At 43.9% G+C, this 18,745-nt stretch overlaps 1 protein-coding gene across 11 annotated transcripts in view; it reads right to left on the reverse strand.

Annotated features, from left to right (window-relative positions):
* The window catches only part of GLCE (glucuronic acid epimerase), a 108,956-nt gene that overhangs the window by 62,998 nt on the left and 27,213 nt on the right, over positions 1-18,745 (reverse strand). For 2 of the 11 annotated variants that reach the window (XM_039492150.1, XM_039492143.1), the window contains exons 1-6: positions 17,710-17,865; positions 12,863-12,956; positions 3,078-3,196; positions 1,795-1,933; positions 603-672; positions 414-514 (exon numbers count right to left, since the gene is read on the reverse strand). The exons of 1 other annotated variant lie outside the window; for it this stretch is intronic. The gene's annotated coding sequence lies outside the window, so the exon portion shown is untranslated. Of the gene's footprint in view, positions 1-413; positions 515-602; positions 673-1,794; positions 1,934-3,077; positions 3,197-11,629; positions 11,731-12,862; positions 12,957-17,709; positions 17,866-18,745 lie in introns of those variants that run through there. 8 more of the 11 variants (XM_039492149.1, XM_039492141.1, XM_039492146.1 and 5 more) reach the window with 5 other exon arrangements.

Consider the following 18,745-nt stretch of genomic DNA (forward strand, 5'->3'; position numbering starts at 1 on the left):
CCCTCGTAATTACTGAGTTTGCTTACAAAACAAATGAAAAAAATTTCATGAAACCTAATTTGCATGATTGTTTTTATTTTATAGTAGATCTACCAGCCAGCTCCTCCTCTGAGTAAATGCACTATAATCACACAGTTTTATCCCTCATGATAAATAGCCTGCTTTAATTTCTCTGGCCAAACAGAACCCAGTTATCAACACACCACCTTCTGTAAACAGAGACCCATATGCCCTTTGCAGCCGAAAGTTATTAAATTGAATGAACATTAACCATTTAAATGCCAAGGGTGCAATGTACATTTTGAATGCATTACACTACAGAATCTCAGATTAGACAGAAAAGTCAAATAAAAAAACACACAGTAAGCAGAAAGATGAAAGGGGAAGGTACACTTTTCTTAAAATACTCTTACCTTAATCAAACGAAGGTCTCTAAACTCTAGTGCATCTCAGATTTCAAATGTCTAAAATACATTAGTTTCAAATAATCACCTACAATTTTCTTTCCAATCTCCTAGGAAAAAAAGAAAAAAATAATGTATTTAAGCACCTGCTGTTTTGCCATTTGTACTTAAATTTTCTGTCTGTAAAAATCCTCTTACTCAGCTCTGTCTGCTCTTAAGACAGCACTGCTGACGAATTTCAAGGCTCAGTTCTTGACATGCAGAATCACTGAAGGATCAAGAGCATAAATGTCACTTCCTCTAGACAGTGCATCAGCTGCAAAAGGAGTCTAATCTGTTATTCCCACCACAATCCTACCTAATTGAAGAGTAAATCCTGACATCTGCCTTGTGGTGTCATAAAATGCATGGCTTTCATGAAACATTTCTGAAGAATTCAGATTTAAATCCCATATTTAAAGAATTCCATTTTTAAATAAGCCATTGTGGTGTTCCACCTGAGAAACTGCATAAAAGGAATAGATAAAAAATGAAAAAGCTAACAAAAATTGGAGCCCAGTTTGCAACCTTGAACAAATTATGCTGTCTGCACTTGGACTGCAGAGGTAATCAAACCCCTGAAATTACAAAGTAAATTTTAGAAAAAAATATCCTAAATTAAACATTCTTATGAAGTGCTTTGTTTACAGTGTCTTGCTGGTCCCACAATATTTGTGATGATTTTCCATCTACTTTGTTAGTTTTGCATATTTCTTACACAGTCCAGCTGAGAACAGGAATAAGAAAAAGTATTTCACAATGCAGTTGTCTCACTTTCCTGAAAACAGCAATTTATCTTCTATGTGCATAAAGTTACAAATATATGCTATACTTGAATCGAATAGGTGTAAAAACATTTTTTCCCACAACTAAAATGTTTTAAATGATCTAATTTAATTTACTTTAAACCCCATGTAGTTAATTTTTCCAAAAAGTAGCATTTTAATCATCTCATCCCCAAACACACACCTTGGCTCTCATCTCTTTCCCTTGCATTCCTGATTTAAAATTAACAAAGACTCCTCTGTTGAACTGCTCTGCCTTCAAGTCTCTTGGTTTTAAAAGGATTATCCTTCACCAACAAACTGGTCTCCTTAAACAGAGGTGTGTTTATCTGCTCCAGAAACAGACTTAAAAGACACAGTCTACTTTACACCTGAAACTAGAATTTTCATTTTCTAAAGCACTTGAATGTACTCACTGTTCTAGTCCAACAAGGTAAATTTACTTTTAATACCCATTACAAATTATGCCCAATTCAACTCAAGTCTGCATGACATTTCTTCATACAATCCTCTCACTGGAGGCCCAATTTAATAAACAAAGACAGCTTTAATAATTCAAATCTTACTTTCAAAGATGCGATGCGCCTGTCAGAAGCTTTCTGCAATATAGTCAGTAAATTTCTTCAGTCTCTCCAAGGCTTTGCATATATTTAAGCCTGTGTCGTGCCTTTTGAATGCTGATAACTACAGTGTTTCTTTTCTCTCCTTTAAAGGATTAAACATAACCACACAGGCATTTTTATTACTGCATCATGCACCATTAAATTGTCAGTTTTTCTTCTAGGAGTCTTTTTTTTTTTTTTTTTTTAAATGTGGCCTTCAAAACATCTTTACAACAAAATGCTCATTTTCCAGCATTTCTTATTTATAAATTGAAGCAACAAAACCAAAAACCAGCTTACAAAGCACTTCATGTTTTCTTACAATCATCAAAAGTTAAAGGCTGGGAAGAACAGTTTAAAAAAAATAATCAAACTCTAGTTACTTATATAGTGGAATGTGGACTTTTAAAGATTATAGCACACTAGGGTAACATCTCCTCAAAAGCCCCACAGAGTCTAAAAAGCATCCGTATTTAGTTTTTAATAACAGCCTTGCTTTACTTTCCAGGAATAATTTTTACTGGCTTCCTCTACCACCTTCAAGTTTCAATGGCCAAAGTTCCCAGGTTCAGCAAAGCCTTTGAGTGACCATTCAGGAGACTGACTACTAAAACTAAAAATCAGTTTTATAGCAGAAATGGTCTGGTCTTTAATGTTTGTCTAAAAGGTATGTGAAACTGGAGATACTTTATAGCGATAGCTTAAACCAGGCAGTCGTCTGCTAGATTGGGATTCAGGAGACCTAGGTTCAATTCTCAGCTCTACCACTGCTTTGCTGGGTGACTTCGAAAGAGACACACACACACACACGTGCCTCAGTTTCCCCATCAGTAAAATGGGGGAAATGAACCTGATCTCCTTTGTAAAGCATTTTGAGACCTATGGATGAAGAATTCTATACAAGAGCTAGGCATTATTATTATTATTGGAGGTGGCCTTCTTTAGTTTTGATTGTGTTTAAATATAGGCTCTACCTTAGTATACCCAGAGAGAGCCAGGTGTTGCGACACTAAGTCTAAATGAGTCTTGATTTTTATTCACATCTCCATCTCAAACTATCTTTTAATCCCAAATTATAGCCCCAGCATTCCCCTACATTCCAGCTGTGCACTGTATTAGGTCTCACAACCAAATAATATAAAATTGTTTCAGAACACTAACCTACATCTCCCCGGAGACACAAAACACTCAAATCCAACAAGCAAGCATCCAAACTAACACACAGGACTGTGGAGCATTATGCTTACATGGATCTTTAGGATCTTGAAGAGTTTAGCGAATACGGAGAACGGGTTCTTTGGGAACATACTCAGAAGGTATAAAACCCAGTATCAAGAGGCTGAACTGGGTACCACCACATCTCATGCTGCGAATGGAAACAAAAGCAACTGATCACTGTTCATTGTGAAAGAGACTAACAAGTAATCAGTTATTTTAACAGCCGCACTATCACAATTCCATTAATCTAATTCTGTCACGGTCTTCAGATGGGCAATCTGAAATGCACAAGTGGGCTACTCACTACCTTCTTCACATTCCTGACAACTGGTTGCTACTGCAATTTGCACGCTTTCCACACTGATAATTCCACTGACAAAAAACACAAGCCAAGAGAGAACTGCCAATGATGGCACGCCAATTCCCTATCAGAATGGAGGAATTACTGTTAGTACTGTTCAGCTTCAAGATGGCAACAGCAACCACTTTAATAAGTGAGTTTTATACAGTAGTTCCTCATAGCAACAGTCAGTGGGCTTGTGGATCTCCTGGTAAGGGAAGACAAGTGGCGATCAATGCATAGGCAATCGATTTAGCGGGTCTAGTGAAGACCCGCTGAATCGACCGCAGATTGCTCCTCTGTCAACTCCTGTACTCCACCGGATCGAGGGAGTCGACAGGAGAGCGTCTCCAGGCACAACTGCAAGTGCGGACTCTGTAGTAAGTAGATGTAAGCTACGTCAATTTGAGTTACACTATTCATGTAACACAAATTGTGTAGATTAGATTGAACTTCCCCTGTAGTGTAGACAAGGCCAGTGAATCCCAGATATCCCTGTAACCTTCTGCAGGGACAGCAAACTAGAGGAATTATTTGTCCAGCAGTAGAAAGTTACCACCAAAGCCACTTCTTGCTGACTCAACTGAAAAAAACAAACTCTTTTGCCTGTCAAGATATGCCCCATTGAAGCCTAACATTTGGGGTACCAGACCTTTCCCTAGTGATATCAATAGGTCAGGCACTTAAACATGGATTATTTTAGATCTCCTCTTTATTCTTAACATAACACCCATGGAAGTATATGGAATTTTACAAGAACTCAGTTAAAATGGCAGTAAGTCCCTGCATTACAGACTTTGCGCTTCAGAAGTGTACAAGTGAGGACTGAACTAACAAGGAGCATTCAGTGGAGTTGTGTGGGGATGCTATTTCCCTTTTCAAGGGGATAAAATAATACTTCAATCAGTGAACAAAAATGAGGGAGAGGGGCAAGGACTGGATTTCAGATTCCGGAACTAAAGTTTCACCCATGAGAGGTACCAAGCACTTTCTTGAACAGGACCGTGCTCTGGCATGATTTCAAAAGGTACCATTTATTTCTTTTCAAGAAACTTCATGACATGGTTCTGCCCTCAGCCAGCAGTGTGTGTCATTAAAACACTAATCAAAGGACTTAGCAAGTTATACAACAGTCACATGCTATCTACAAAATATGAAGAAAAAAATCAAATACAAAGGAAACTGTTTTTATATTTCACTTAGGCCACCCTAGGAGCTCGTTTAATTCGAAATTAATCCTTACCCCCACTTAGCCCAACTGGAATTTCGAACTGGGGCTTCCTATTCTACTTTACCCCGCCTCCTACAATGAGTGGATGCAAATCGAACAGCTGCAGCATTCGCTGAGCCGCAGTGCACCACTCGAATAACGCGGGGGAGCTCTCTCTTTTCCCACAAATTCTGTTGACGTTGAACACAGCTTTTCCAGTTGGGCTTGACTAGCTGCATGACCTGGGCAGATGCAGGAAAAGCAGAATCTTGAGCCTGTCTGGAGAGAAGAATCTGATTTCTGAGAATCCATCCACCGAGCCCCAGGATCTGAGGAAGAATGCACCAGCATGGGGGCAGAGGCAGACAGGGCTCCAGAAAGAAAGAATCCCCAGATGCAAGAAGAGAGAAGTCCCTCGCTAGAAAGACCAGGCATGCAGGGAGCTGCCGGAAGGTGATGAAAACAAGCGAAGCCAAGGGGGACCTGCAAGGCGGCAAGCAAAAAGACAGAGAGGGAAAGCAGCCATCAAGGCAGCCAAAAAAGACATGCCAGCGCTACGAGGCAAGGCTATCAAAAGTCAGGGCGCAAAAGGACGCCCGGAGCACAGCACCAGACATGGCCGCTCCGCCAGCACTGCATGCCATTCGAGTGGGTCTGGATGGCACTGTGGGCCAGGCAGATCTGGACTCGGTGTGTGGCATAGTGAACCGGACAGCGAACACAATTGGAGATTCCCAGGGAAGGGGAGTTCGGCCTTCTGCGGAGGAAGGCCAGCTTACCGCGAAGGACATGCCGGGACCCTCCACAGAGAGGCCTGTTCCTCACACTCGTACTCAGAAAAAAGAAGATCCCTGTTTGTTAATCAGGAAACAGTCAGGGAAAGGAGAAAAATACTAGTCTATAAAAAAAAAAATATAAAAAAAAAGAAAACAAACTAAAAAAAATAAAATATTTTTCTAAAAATATAATGGAAAAAAAATTTTTAAAGGGAAACTAAATAAATACTATATATAAACAGATTGATACCCTCTAAAAGAGTCCTCCAACAACACCCTCCCCTTTGGAAAAAGTCTCTCTCCATGGACAATCGACAGCTCCAGGAAAAGAGGAACTCCACCCTCCCTCCTCCAGTTTCTTCCTTCCACGCCCTTATGACATCCTTAGATACAGCTTCTTCCACGCCACCTACACATCCTTAGATACAGGCCCCCATGAAGTGACCCATAGGCACGGAGGGTTTTTGCATTGGTGAGAGTTCTCCATGCTTAACTTACTTCTGCATAGTGTTTTTACGCCTTTTAGCAACATGCTGATACTTTAGCTCTAATTAGTAGCATATATCCTGCATCCCTAGCCTTCAGCCACCTGCCTTGTCTTTTTAGGCATAAAAGGAAATAGCAGCCAGCACTGCGGCACAGAGTGTGAAAACGATACATGCATCTGCTACTGTAAGGCTTAACTATCCCGTAAGGCGGCACAGCGATTCTGCCTCTCCGACTCACTGCTCATCTCAGCTGTTATCTCTCCTCTCTTCTCCCTCTGCTATGCTGATGTAGTCTCTCTCTGTCACGCTTCTGGAATGCTCCTCTTTGGTGTCTTCTTCTTCAAAAAGTTGTGCTTCAATGTGAGTCTTCTTCATAGAAATTGAACAAAGGATCTCACCAACTTCACTGAAAGCACACTGTATCTCAAAGCAACGAACTAGAGGTCTTTCCACAACCACTTGGGCAAACTGACACATCCCCCATCCTCGACTAGACTGGATATGTTCGCTGAAAGAGATCCTGAGACTGGGAGGCCTCAGACAGAGCAGACACAGCAGCCCTGAAGAGAGACTGACATGCAGGACATGGGAACGCAGACAGAAAGCAGAGCATGGAGACCAGCAGCGTGACCAAACACAGCATGGGTCTCCAAGGAGGAACGGGAGGGACAGGCAGCGCAGCCTTCATGATGTCCTGCAGCTTGCAGCGCTCAAGGAGGACGCCTGCAGGTGTCTGAAGGACGCGCTCCCAGCCCCCAAAGGTCCTGGCCCCCCCACCCCCTGCACAACTCTCAAGTGGTAGCCCCTGCAGAGAACCTGTCACTGCCTCCCAGCACCCAAAAAGAGCCCCTCACACAACTTGGCGTCAGGCCAGAGAACTGAAGTGCTTCTTCCTTAGAGGCTCAGCCAGAACCCACACCTTATCACGTTAGAAATTGTTTATTAGATTAATAATCCCCCACTGTTTATAATCATTCCAAAAGATGTCTTTCCTGTCAGATTTTTTTTTTGATAGGGTTTTCTGTTAAATTAATTTTTCGTGTTGTCTTTCCTGTCAGACAGTGTCTGGGCTTGGGGAAAGGATCAAGTGCGGGCCACACACACAGGGCATCACCTGCAGCACCAGGTCACCACTGTGGGGATCATTCAGGGTCAGTCATGTGGCAATGTGGTGCTTGTCAGGGCCCCCCATGCTGCCCCGCGTCATGCTGTGATGGCAGGCTCCTAGCGCCTGCTTGCCCTGCTCTGACGCCTGATCCAGCCCGCCCTAGGCAGGCCGATGAGCCCAGGCCCACGGACAGATCGACCAGCCTATCCCACCCCCCACCCCCCCACCCCACCCTCGCCCACGCCCCCATCACCACCCTCCTCCACCACCCCCACCACTCCCCTCCGCCCATCCAACCCCCTTCCTGGCCCGCCTCAGCCCCCCGCCCAGAACAAGCCCACCCCTTCCTGCACCCTAGACCCTGTCCTCACCCCAGAAGGAGCACCCCCCCCCACCACAGAGACCTGTCAGCCACAGAGTGGCCACCAGTCAACAGTCCCCAGACAAGAAAATGCAAAGTAAAAGAAAAGAACAAAGTAACAACCATGTCTCAATTAATTAAAAGAAATGCAAAGTAAGTGGGGAAACTTATAATAATGAGTGTATAAAATAGAGATCGAAAAAAATAAAAAAAGGACACAGGCCCAGGGTCCGTTGGAAGCGCAAAAAGTCTCAAAAGAAGGGTTATCCCAGGCCCAGGGTCGAAACTTGCTCTCAAGAGAGTGGAAGGTTAGCCTTTCCCGCTGATTCTCTCTGCTTCCGGTGCCTCTGCTGGAGTGAGCTTGCAGCCAGGCTCAGCTCAACGTCCATCCGGACAAAAGCGTCTCGCCCTTGCTCTCACACTGATTGTTGCTCAGCACACAGCATGCGACAAAAACTCGCACATTTCACCTTTCGCTGATGCACGCAGCAGTAAGCAGCGCCATCTCGCTCGGGCGAGCTTTCCACATCAAGGCCACCACTGCACTCCGACAGCACCATAAGCACAGAGATCCGTCTCTCTCTCAGGCTGTCCAGGGCGCCTCACCCAGCTTCGGAGCATTAGCATGAGGGGGCCTGCCCTAGGGCCTCACTCCAGGCATCTGCAAGGATCACTGGCCATATTTTGTAGTCCCCAAAGATCATCTGCAGCTCCTGAACGAGCCCAACCCAGAGCTCCAGACTCCCTGACGAGAAGACCGTCATGAACCCACCCGACCCCACATTGTTGGTGCCCGCCCACCCGCACACCGGTTCCCCAGCCGATGCTGGAAAATGTAAAGCCATGTTAATGTACTCCTGTGCATGGTGGTCCTGGGCTGCTGGTGGGGTTAACAGCCAGGATGTGGATGTGATCTATAGCCCCCCATCCCCCCCCGCCCAAAGCAGCCCCGTGGATGTTTCATCAATCACAACCCCGGGTTCTCTTTGAGAGCAGTTGTTTCCAGCAGTTGCTTGGCTTTTGTGAATCTCAACGATACACACAAGCCACACACGCTGACCACCCCGCGTCTACCGTGCCCTGTCTGGGCGTGGCGTGGTTGGCCTGCTATGGCTCTGGGCTGGCCACACTCGGCTGCACTCCTCAGGCCGCCTCAGGGGGTGTCCTGGGCGTCAGGGCTTCAGGGCAGGGGTCACACAAGTCTCACACAGCACAAGCAAAAGATCCTGAAGTTTTCAAGTCACTCCTGTGTCACCCCAGCACTCAGTGTCCCACCGGTCGGTCCGTGCTTGTTTCCGGCCCAGAATCCTGCCACACCATCCACCCCCACCCATCCCCCACCACCATGCCACCCACCGGCGCACCGGCTGCTTTCTGCTTTCTCGCACTCTGCGCTTCCCCTCTCCTGGATCTCCTCGCCCGATTTCTCAGCCACTGACTGCTGCAGAGGGAGAGAGTTGGTGCAGGAGTTGACAACAGCGATGATCGCAGCGGCAATCGCAGCGCGGATCGCATGCAGTCCTGTGGGCGCAGCGCTGTGTACGACCAGCGCGAACAGACGAAGAATTGCGCGCGAGGCGCGAGGAGGGAGGGGAGAGGGAGAGCGGTTGTGATGATTGAATGAATGATGACACACACCCAAAACCATTTCCATTTTTTTGGCTATGCAGCTCTACAGCATTCCAATGGGCAGCGGGGGGGAGGAACTGTGGGATAGCTTCTCCACAGTGCACCGCTCCCAAGTCGGCCAGCTGCGGCGTGAATGTGGACTGGAATTAATGAATAAATGTATTTAGTATGGATACACAAAAATTCATAGATCGAATCATCCACAAATTCAAACTAAGTTGATTCGAAATAGTCTTGTAGTGTAGACAAGGCCTTAGAAAATAGCTTTGAGTTTTAAAAAAGACAAAGCTTAAGAAAGTTACCATTCCACCACACACAAAAAAACCCAGCCTACTTTTACTTAAAAATTCCTATAGTACACCATAAAAGCAATCTCAATATGTAGCTCATTTCAGTTCTTTAGTACAGAACTCTAATACTATCATCAATTAGTTTGAGAATTTGGTAATAATTTTTACCTAGAACACGTAAGACCCATTAACAAAAGTACCTTTTATTTAAAATGCTCACTTCTTTTCCCCCTGCCCCAATAAGACAACAGAAAGTAATGAAGTGAAGCTGACCAATGATTCAGTAAGTCGAATGGCTTTAGAATAATATTGATTTAAAAACCTGTCATAAGCTCTACGTTAAAACAGGACCATTGATAAGAAAGGATATTTCCCATGTGCCATCCTGACTCCACTTAGGCAGAGTTGTGTCTATTCATTAAAAGGGACCAGTGGAGACTGGACAGGAGGACCCGTGTAGCAATCTGGAGTCCATATGTGAGAAAGATTTATGTGGAGAGGTCTAGCAATAAGAATGATCAACTTCTGTTTCTATCTTGTCCCGACTTGTAGAAAACAGCTACAGGACCTGAAACTAAGCCCAGGGGACTGCCTCAAGGCTGGATACAGGAAAGCGATGCATAGGCATTCCCTGACTTTTCTCATTATCCTTACTGCAGGCAGGGAAGTCTTCATGCTGAAGTGGATCCTGAGGAGGATGAGATCCAGGAGGGGGCCATGGAGCTTTTCCATCAATTAATGAGACACGGATGACAAAAAGAGGACCAGAAATTCAGCACACTGCCAATTGCATCTCCTGGAAGGAATTTACTGTAACTCCCTACTTTCTGAGGTGAGCAGCTAGTACCACCACCATGTGGCTGGGAGCCAACGAGAGACCAAAGGTGGGAAACTGTCCTGGGAAGTGCATTTGACCATGCAGATTCACAGGTATTGTTGGTGCAGACATCTATGGCAGTTAAAGAAATAAAACTGACCAGACCATCTAAGGAGATTAAATATTTAAACAGGTGTGTGTGGACAACTGATCTCCAGAATGCTTTGTTTAATTTTTAGAGCAAATAGGACGCTAAGGATGGCTCACATGGGGGTAACTTCACCCACTGCTTTTACATCAGTGAGATGGATGAACTCTAGCTCTCTTCTCTGCGTGACAGAAGAAGATAATCTGCACGGTGGGGTTGGAGGGTGGGAATCCACCATAACAGTGGATCTGACCCAGCAACCTAAGGCAACGAGGCTCCAGTCTAAAAGGCAGCTCCCTGTTGCTAAGAAATAAGAGTGATGGAAGATTAAGGAAGAATAATTCTCTGTGGAGTCTGCACTTCATGGCTCCTGCAGGCTGAACCGTCACCTTGTAAGTGCTAGAAATGCCCTTGCTACCTCATTAGTAGCAGGAAGATGATACTGGAAGTTAGGCAAGAGGTAGAAATAGCTATGCCAATGGCTCTGACCTGGAGCTAGATAGAGGTATTATGAGTAACTTAAGGGGAGAGATTGGGCCTTTATGCAACAAAAAATCAAATTCAGACAATTCCACAAGGGCTCTGGTAACAAAGCTGGCAGACAAAGAGGCAACGGTTACAAAAAGAATGTATAGGCACTCTTCAAAAATCCAGTCATCTGGTATCTGAGAATGGCTTTTATCTATTTCTGAATGTGGGGAAGTAAGGGGATTTTCTGGCCCACACAATTCCTGAATCTATTTTGGGTGCAGCAGCCCAACATATCTGCCTTCTCAGTAAGAAGATTGTTAAGGGCTTGGCTACACTTACAAATTTGCAGCGCTGCAGCAGGGTGTGAAAACACACCCTCTCCAGCGCTGCAAATTGCGGCGCTGCAAAGCGCCAGTGCCAGCAGCCAGCCCCAGCGCGCCCGCCGCGCCCAGCGCTGTCCGCTTATTCCCACAGGAGAGGGAGGGTGAGCGCGGACAGCGCTGGAGAGCGCTCCCAGCGCTTACACACACTACTTAGCAAGCGCTGCCGCTGGCGCAGGCTGCGCAGTGCTTTGAAGTGCTAAGTGTAGCCACAGCCTAAGTTTAACAAGTAGGTTGGGAGGACAAATGTAAAGATAGCTGTAGCATTTTTATTCTTAACCCATTTGTAAAGCATCTCAATACCTACATGTGAACAAACAAGCTCTTACTGTCAAGAATTAAAAAAAAAAAAATTATGATTCTTCTGCTATCTAGTGTGAAGAGAGAGAGAGAGAGAGAGAGAGAGTGTGTGTGAGAGTGTGTGTGTGAGAGAGTGCCCCTTTCCCTTACCCCTTCATTTTTCTAACTTAGATTGTGAACTCTTCAGGCCATGAACCATGGCTAATCTCAACAATATGCAGAGGGTATGGCACGAGATAAAATGTTTTATAATTGGGACTGACCTGGCTACTCAGAAATAACTGACATAACTGCATATACAAGTTCTTCTAACGTCCTTGATCAGATAATCCAGTTCACTGACTGCCTTTTGTGTCACTGACAGCTGTGAGGGGGAGAAAAGTGCATCTAATGATAGCATTACTTCATTCAACAAAACTATAGTTGAAATGATACTACAGCCAACTGAACTCATGTGTCAAGATGGACAAGAGCTCCATTTGTATTCAAAGACAAATTTAGACAAGGTATGGGAGCTAAAATTGGAGACAGCCTTCTGCATTTCTCATTTCAAAGCATTCTACAGAAAAATGCAATGCACAGCTGTGAAGTTAAATTTTGGTATTTGTTTACAGTTCTGAAGCTAGCTTATACAGTTATTGCACTATAGTATTATGACACTAAGGGGCATGTATTAGTAAGCCATTACTACATGCCTTCTGTGATTAGAGGACTTGCAGCCTTAAATTTCAGTATTTCCAAAGCAGTATTAACATATTACCAAGTTATACCCTATTTCTATTGTATCTTATATAGTTATTGCAACAACAGAACATTATGCTAATTTCTGAATTATAACTGAATATCCAAATACGAAAGTTTTAGACAGTCAGCCTCAATGTCTTTTTATTGAAGTCTGTGTTAAACACGAAAAACCCAGAATTTTAGCACAGAATAAGCCTTGCTAGAATACTATGGAAACAGAATACTGGATATGATTTTTAACCCTCAACACCGCCAGCATTTATGCTCATTGCAACTAAACACCCAATTCTGGCACATCCCTAATTCCAGACAGTCTGCCCCATGACATGCAGCTTTACCCAGACTGTATCTCATCCAATCAGCTCCACATTCTTACAGAAAGAAGTTGAAGATGCTCACTCAAGAGAGAATTTTTTCCTCGTACAGACTTATACCAGGATAAAGAAACAATTTTGGACACTAGGCAGAGTTTATTAGGGGAAAGACAAGCTGTCTGATTACTCATGAAGCTTCTCTTTTTAATAATAACTAAACACTGAAGGACAACATACGGATTCACAGATTCTAAGGCCAGAAGGGACCATTGTGATTGTCTACACTGACCTCCTACATAACACAGACCACAGAACTTCCCCAAAATAATTCCTAGAGCAGATCTTTTAGAAAAACATCAAATCTTGATTTAAAAAGTGGTCAGTGATGGAGAATCCATCGTGATCCTTGGTAAGTTGTTCCAATGGTGAATTACTCACTTAAAAATGTACGCCTCATGTTCAGTCTGAATTCGTCTAGCTTCAACTTCCAGCCACTGGATCATGTTCTCTCTCTCTCTCCTAGACTGAAGAACTATATAAGAGTCAGAGCAAGTTAATGTAGCCAGTAAGGTGTCAGCAAGTTGCCCAGCTCTAATATCTTATGTCAAAGGGTTAACTAGGTCAATGAAGAATTTTTATGCTGCTCCCTAGAACTGACATGACCTACAGACATCTGATTTATATATAAACAAAAAAATCTGGAAGAGTCCTTCATAAGCTCAAGGGAAAAAGGGGCAGAAAGGTTCAGTTTAAAGGGACACCACCCCATACTTTAACCAAAAAAAAAAACAACCCTGCAATTGTTTGCTGCACCCTCATTCAAGTCTGCAAACCAAGCTTTTCCTTGGCTGTATTCATCCTCATACTGGGAACTTTATCATCTGTTTTTAAATGGAGCAAAAGTTAATGTGGCTTCCTGTTGCACCTTCTTGTTAATTTTAGCGATATTCAAATAGCATTTGACTGATAGCACTGGGCCTTGCCTAAAATTAGGAAAATCAGTATTCCCTTTTTTCCTCTCAACATCTCTACAGTGCTAGCATAAGCAAGGTTCAGCGTTCATTGCTCCATCATATGGATTTTATGGTCTATCCATTTTCAGTGCTAAGGAATGGCCAACTTCTAGTGTCGTATCGAAATAGTGACTATATTTTAAGTTAGGTATTTGATATATAACTATCAAAACCAACACTTGCGTTTATTCTTCCCAAATTTCTCCCTGTTATCCCCCAATTTCTGCATTATTGACTCCTCCTCCAGCTCCATTTTTGCCCAACCACTGAAACACAGCACACAGATTACTTTTCAATAACTTCAAAACTCTACTGGTTCCCAGATTAACAGGATGGTATTTTGGTCCCCTGCGTTATCAATGTGAAGGCAGCAATGCTGTAATGAAAAACATTTCATCTAAAAGGCTATCCAAATAGCACAAAAGACTTAAAGGTTAAAGAGTACTTATCAGGTAATGAATAGTGGGGCAGATGAAGCTGGAAGGCTGATGCCTTTAGAGTTACATTGAGAACACATGGAATTTTATATTGACATTTGTCATTTATTAAAAGCACTTTTCAGTTTAAATATGGTATTTAAAGTAGGGATGACACCCAATTAACTGCTCAGTATCAAGATTACATTAATATTAATGAAAAATATCAAAGAAGAAAGGGATTTCTTAATTGTCTGAAGCCACATGTAGCAAAGCTGAAGAAATGGCATCCCATCCAAAAAGAAATTAAGCATCCGTTTTAGCCAACTTAGCTTCCATTCTGACTTTCAGTCATTTTAAATGCTCAGTGATTTGTGCTGAGTCCAACTCTCCCTTTCTGGAGGGGGGCGCACAGAACCCAGCTGCAAAGATGCTTTGTGTACTGCAGATCCCACTGCTGCATCTGCAGAGGCCTGAACTAGCAGGTAATGTCTAGCGAACGTGTGAATGGAGCTCCAGGAGGCAGTCCTGTATTACGACTTCCTGCAGGGACGCTGTAGAGGTGGCCTGTACTCTCATGGAGTGAGCTGTGCCACTGTCAGGATGAGCGATGTTTGCTAATCTGTAGCACTCAACAATGCACCCAGAAGCTCACTTAGATTCTCTGAAAGGCTACAGCTTCACCTCACACTCTTTCTGCTATGGCAACGCTGGTTCTTTACAGGTAGAATGCCAGGGCATTGATGATGATGGAGTGAAGTCTCTCCTCTTCAGCAAAAGTGTGGGGTTTTGGAAAAAAGACAGGTAAGTGGATACTTTGGTTGATGTTGAATTCAGAAGAAACCTTGGGGGGGAATTTAAGATGGAGGCAAAGGGATTCCTTTTCCTTGTGGAAAAACCATAAGGAGGGTCTGCCATGATGGCTCCCAACTCACTGACCATCCCAGCCAAAATAGCAGCCACTTTATAATTTAAAAAAAAAAAAAAAGAAATTTTCAGGTGGGGGCATGGCACATATCTTGTTAACACAAGATCATCATCTGAACCCTTGGTGTCAAGATTGAGGGACCACTGAGGTGTAGATCTGACCACTGGCTGAAAGGTCCTGATCAGGCCCCCCAGGAATAATACTGTAGTTGAGTTGGTGAAAACAGAATGTCCATCTACTGGTGGGAGGAAGGCACTAATCACTGCAGGGGGGGGGCTCATAACGAGCTAGTAGAAAGTCCTGGGGGGGGTTTTAGGGACAAGAGATAATCTAAAATGACTGGAGTATCTGCAGTTATTGGAGAATGTTGACAGTGCTGCACCCAGGCAGAGAAATGCTTCTATTTAGCTAGATAGCAGGTCCTAGGTGAATCTTTCCTACTCTGAGTAAGGATAGCCTTTAACAGGTGCTGAGCAGGAGCATTCTATTTCAGACACCCATCTCAACACCAGATATTGAGGTGGAGTGAACTCAGTGAACTCAGATTGGGGTGTCTGATTCTGTCCCCCACCCCCTTCTAGAGTTCAGAGATCTGGGAAGGGGTGAATCTTGATTAGAGGCAGGCTGACATTGTCAGGAGCTCTGGGAATCAACACTGCCTAGGCCAACTGGATGAGAGGAGAATGATGATGTCTCTGTTGTGGTATATCTTTTGTAGGACATGTGAAAGCTGGGGAATGAGAGAAAAGGCATATTTGAGAAAGTTTTCCATGACAACAAGAGTGCATCACCCTGGGAGTTCTGGCCCATGGTTCCTCTGGAGTACTACTAAGGAATTTCTGTTTGTTTTAGATGCAAAGAGGTTGCACTGAGGTGTTCCCCACGGTGTGACTATTCCGCTCAGGAGAGAGTGGTGGATTTCCCACTCATGGTCTGCAGAGAAATGCCTGCTCAGGAGTTCTGAATACCTGGGAGGTATGATGCAGTTTCTGATGCACCAGTTCCAAAGCCTGACTGTTTCTAGGCAAAGGGAAAAGAGATCTTGTTCCACCCTGTTTATGTAAAAGACCATAGTGACACTGACATCACTTGGATATGGAATGACTGTATACGCGGGAGGAAAGTCCTGCAAGTGAGGTGAAGTCAGTACTGACTGCAAATCCCAACCCATGCTCATAGATTAAACCGGTGGGTGACTGTCCTTATGCTTCAGTGCTGGAGTCACCGACAGATGCTTCTTCCTGCACACTTTACCCTCCAGTCTGGGGGTTTTCAGTGGTGCCAGTCCTTTAGGGTCCATGTGCAAAAGCTCACCCACCTTGATAGGCTTGAGGACGGATTACATCTCTTGCGGACAATCCTTGACAGGGAGCTGTCCTTGCAACCATGAGAGAGCCCCCATTCTCATGGGAAGCCCTGGAGGAAGAGTCCTTGGGTTTAGGTATTGACGACTTCTCGTTCAAGTACATGCTTGGAGGGGTGCGGCATGTCTGTTGAGGCTAATGCACTGAGAGCGCGAGTCTCCCTGGCCTGGATCAGAGCAGCCTCAGAGCCTTCTCCATCAGGTATTTCCTTAGGTGAAGCTCATGAGTTTCACGATTTCTTGGTGGAAATGAATGACAGATATTATGCCTTGCAGAAATATGTCTCTCACCCAAGAAGTAGAGACAGCGCTGTTGACTGCTGCTAATGGAGAAGAAGAAAGGGCAAGAGATGCAGTTCTTGAACCCCTGGACTCTGGGCATAGTCCCAGACCCTGGGGACAGCATAGGTTCTGGAACTAGGGGTGCTACCACACCCCCTGGCTCAAAGTGGACTCCATTATATACACGTTTTACAATTTGGTTCAATGGCTCAGCATACCCCTGTAAAAATTGTTTGAGGACCCCTGGAGGAGGGAGTCTCCAGCTGGTGACGACAAGCTACATTAACTATGCTATAAAACTCTAGCTATACTAACAGGCTAAGTAGCATAAAAACCATTTGCAAAACTATTTATAGGTTTTATCAAAAAAGCTGGAGAAAACTGAGAACACAGGATTCCAACTCAGACCACGTGGCAGTAAGAAGGAACTGGAGAGACGCTAGCCTGCATTGCCTCTTACGCTCTGGAGCATGAGGAGATCCACTACACATATGCAGTCCAATGGACACTGTTAGAATTTCCAGACTTGGGAGCATGGCAAATGCACACCGATGTGTGGAACACACATAGCGACCAGCACTTGAAGAGGAAATAAGGGTTATGGGACTCTCTCTGTGATACTCAAACATATTAGCGATATCTGGAAAGTATAACTCAGTCTTCCTTGCTTTTGAGGGCTTGAGCTTCATGCAGTGAATTAACATCAATCCTTACATGTTTACTCTTAAACTGGAGCGTACTGCATGGTTTTGAACATTAGGTTAGAAAGTAGAAATGCCTGTCATATGCCAAGCCTCCTTTCCTTCAAGCTGCATATTCATATCCTCTGAGGAACAAGATCACAAGGAAGAATATTCCAGAGACTGTTTCAGTCAGTTTCCATACAAAACCAACCTGAAACTGGTTGACTCTAACCCAAGCATTCCATGGAACATCATTAGTCAGGCTCCTTCAGCTTTAGAGGTGGAGATAGGGCTTGACTCCAACAAGGGCAGCACTGTACAGTTTTTGGACTTTGCAGCTGGGCTAGTTTTTATTGGCATCTAGTTATCAGGTTCTCTTCAAATTCAGAAGGGCTTTTTTGGTGTACAGATCAAAATTTATGAAAGACAGAATGACCACCCATTTTGCCTCTATGGGCTGTCAGGAGATGCTATTTGGAGTGTGTTTTTAATTTGCATGCAAATAAAGATGTTAAAAATATTAGAACTGGAATGCACCATTTTAAAATAAAATTGAGAATACATGATTAAGAGTAAAGACACAGATCAAACTGCACTCACATATGCTTGGATATTTCTTCATGATACATGAAGACAACGTAAACGCAATGTCAATTGTTTCACTGCGGTAGTTTATGTTTTATCCTCTGGCTGCAGTCACTAGAAAGGGAAATGATCACACTTGAGCAGCTTTGACATTCATTCCAGTAGAGGGCACTAGTACACAATGAGAGGACAGAGTAGATTATATACATTTTGCTTTAACTGAAGGAAAAAAAAAATCAAACCTTGTGTTGGAGAAAGACAAAAAATACACTGAGGTGTGTTAAGAGCCAACTTGATTAGTAAATGGTCTAAAAGTCAGTTTTAAGAAGCTAAATGCAGGCTACTGAGGAAAAAACTTATTTAAAGGCATTCTTTTAATCTAGCGTTTAGAAATAAGTCAGCATCTTTACATGGTCTATACACAGCAGAAAGAGCTTTGTATATTACAGGGACAACACTGGCATGAAGTGCTGTAGCATGAATGAGTAGTGTAAAAAATGTTTCAGTATGTTTAAACGGAACTCTGGTATCCAACTTTACAGTTCCTCAACCAGGTGTTGCATTTGGACAGGACAGGACTGACATCTAAGAAGTTACTGACCTCAAAGCAGCATTTCTAAAACTGTTGAAAGTGAAGCCCCTTTTAGGGAAACGGAACCAACTGCACACATTGGAAGATGTATCCATTAATAGGTGTAGGCCTCCCCCATGCTTCCTTTCCTCAAGCATATCCTTCATGCCCACTCAAAACACCCCATTCCCAACCTTCCCCTGCCCCCCAACCACACTCACTTCAGGAAAAGCCTGTGCTGAACTTCAAATATGTTCTTACATACCTTGTCAAATCTACTGCTGCTCATCAACTTTGACATTTAAAGCATTACTGGCATTCACGATATCACCCACTGAAATGAATAGGGTATTCACACCTTCAGGTGCTGTCCAAAGAGGGCTTCCATCATTCAGGGAGTTGGTGTTCTTACACCAACAGAAAACAGCCTTCTGTCAGTGTAGGCCACATCTACAGGGCTATGCCGGCATAGGTACACCA

This window comes from Mauremys reevesii, linkage group 10 (genome assembly GCF_016161935.1).
Source record: "Mauremys reevesii isolate NIE-2019 linkage group 10, ASM1616193v1, whole genome shotgun sequence".
Classification (NCBI taxonomy): domain Eukaryota; kingdom Metazoa; phylum Chordata; order Testudines; family Geoemydidae; genus Mauremys; species Mauremys reevesii.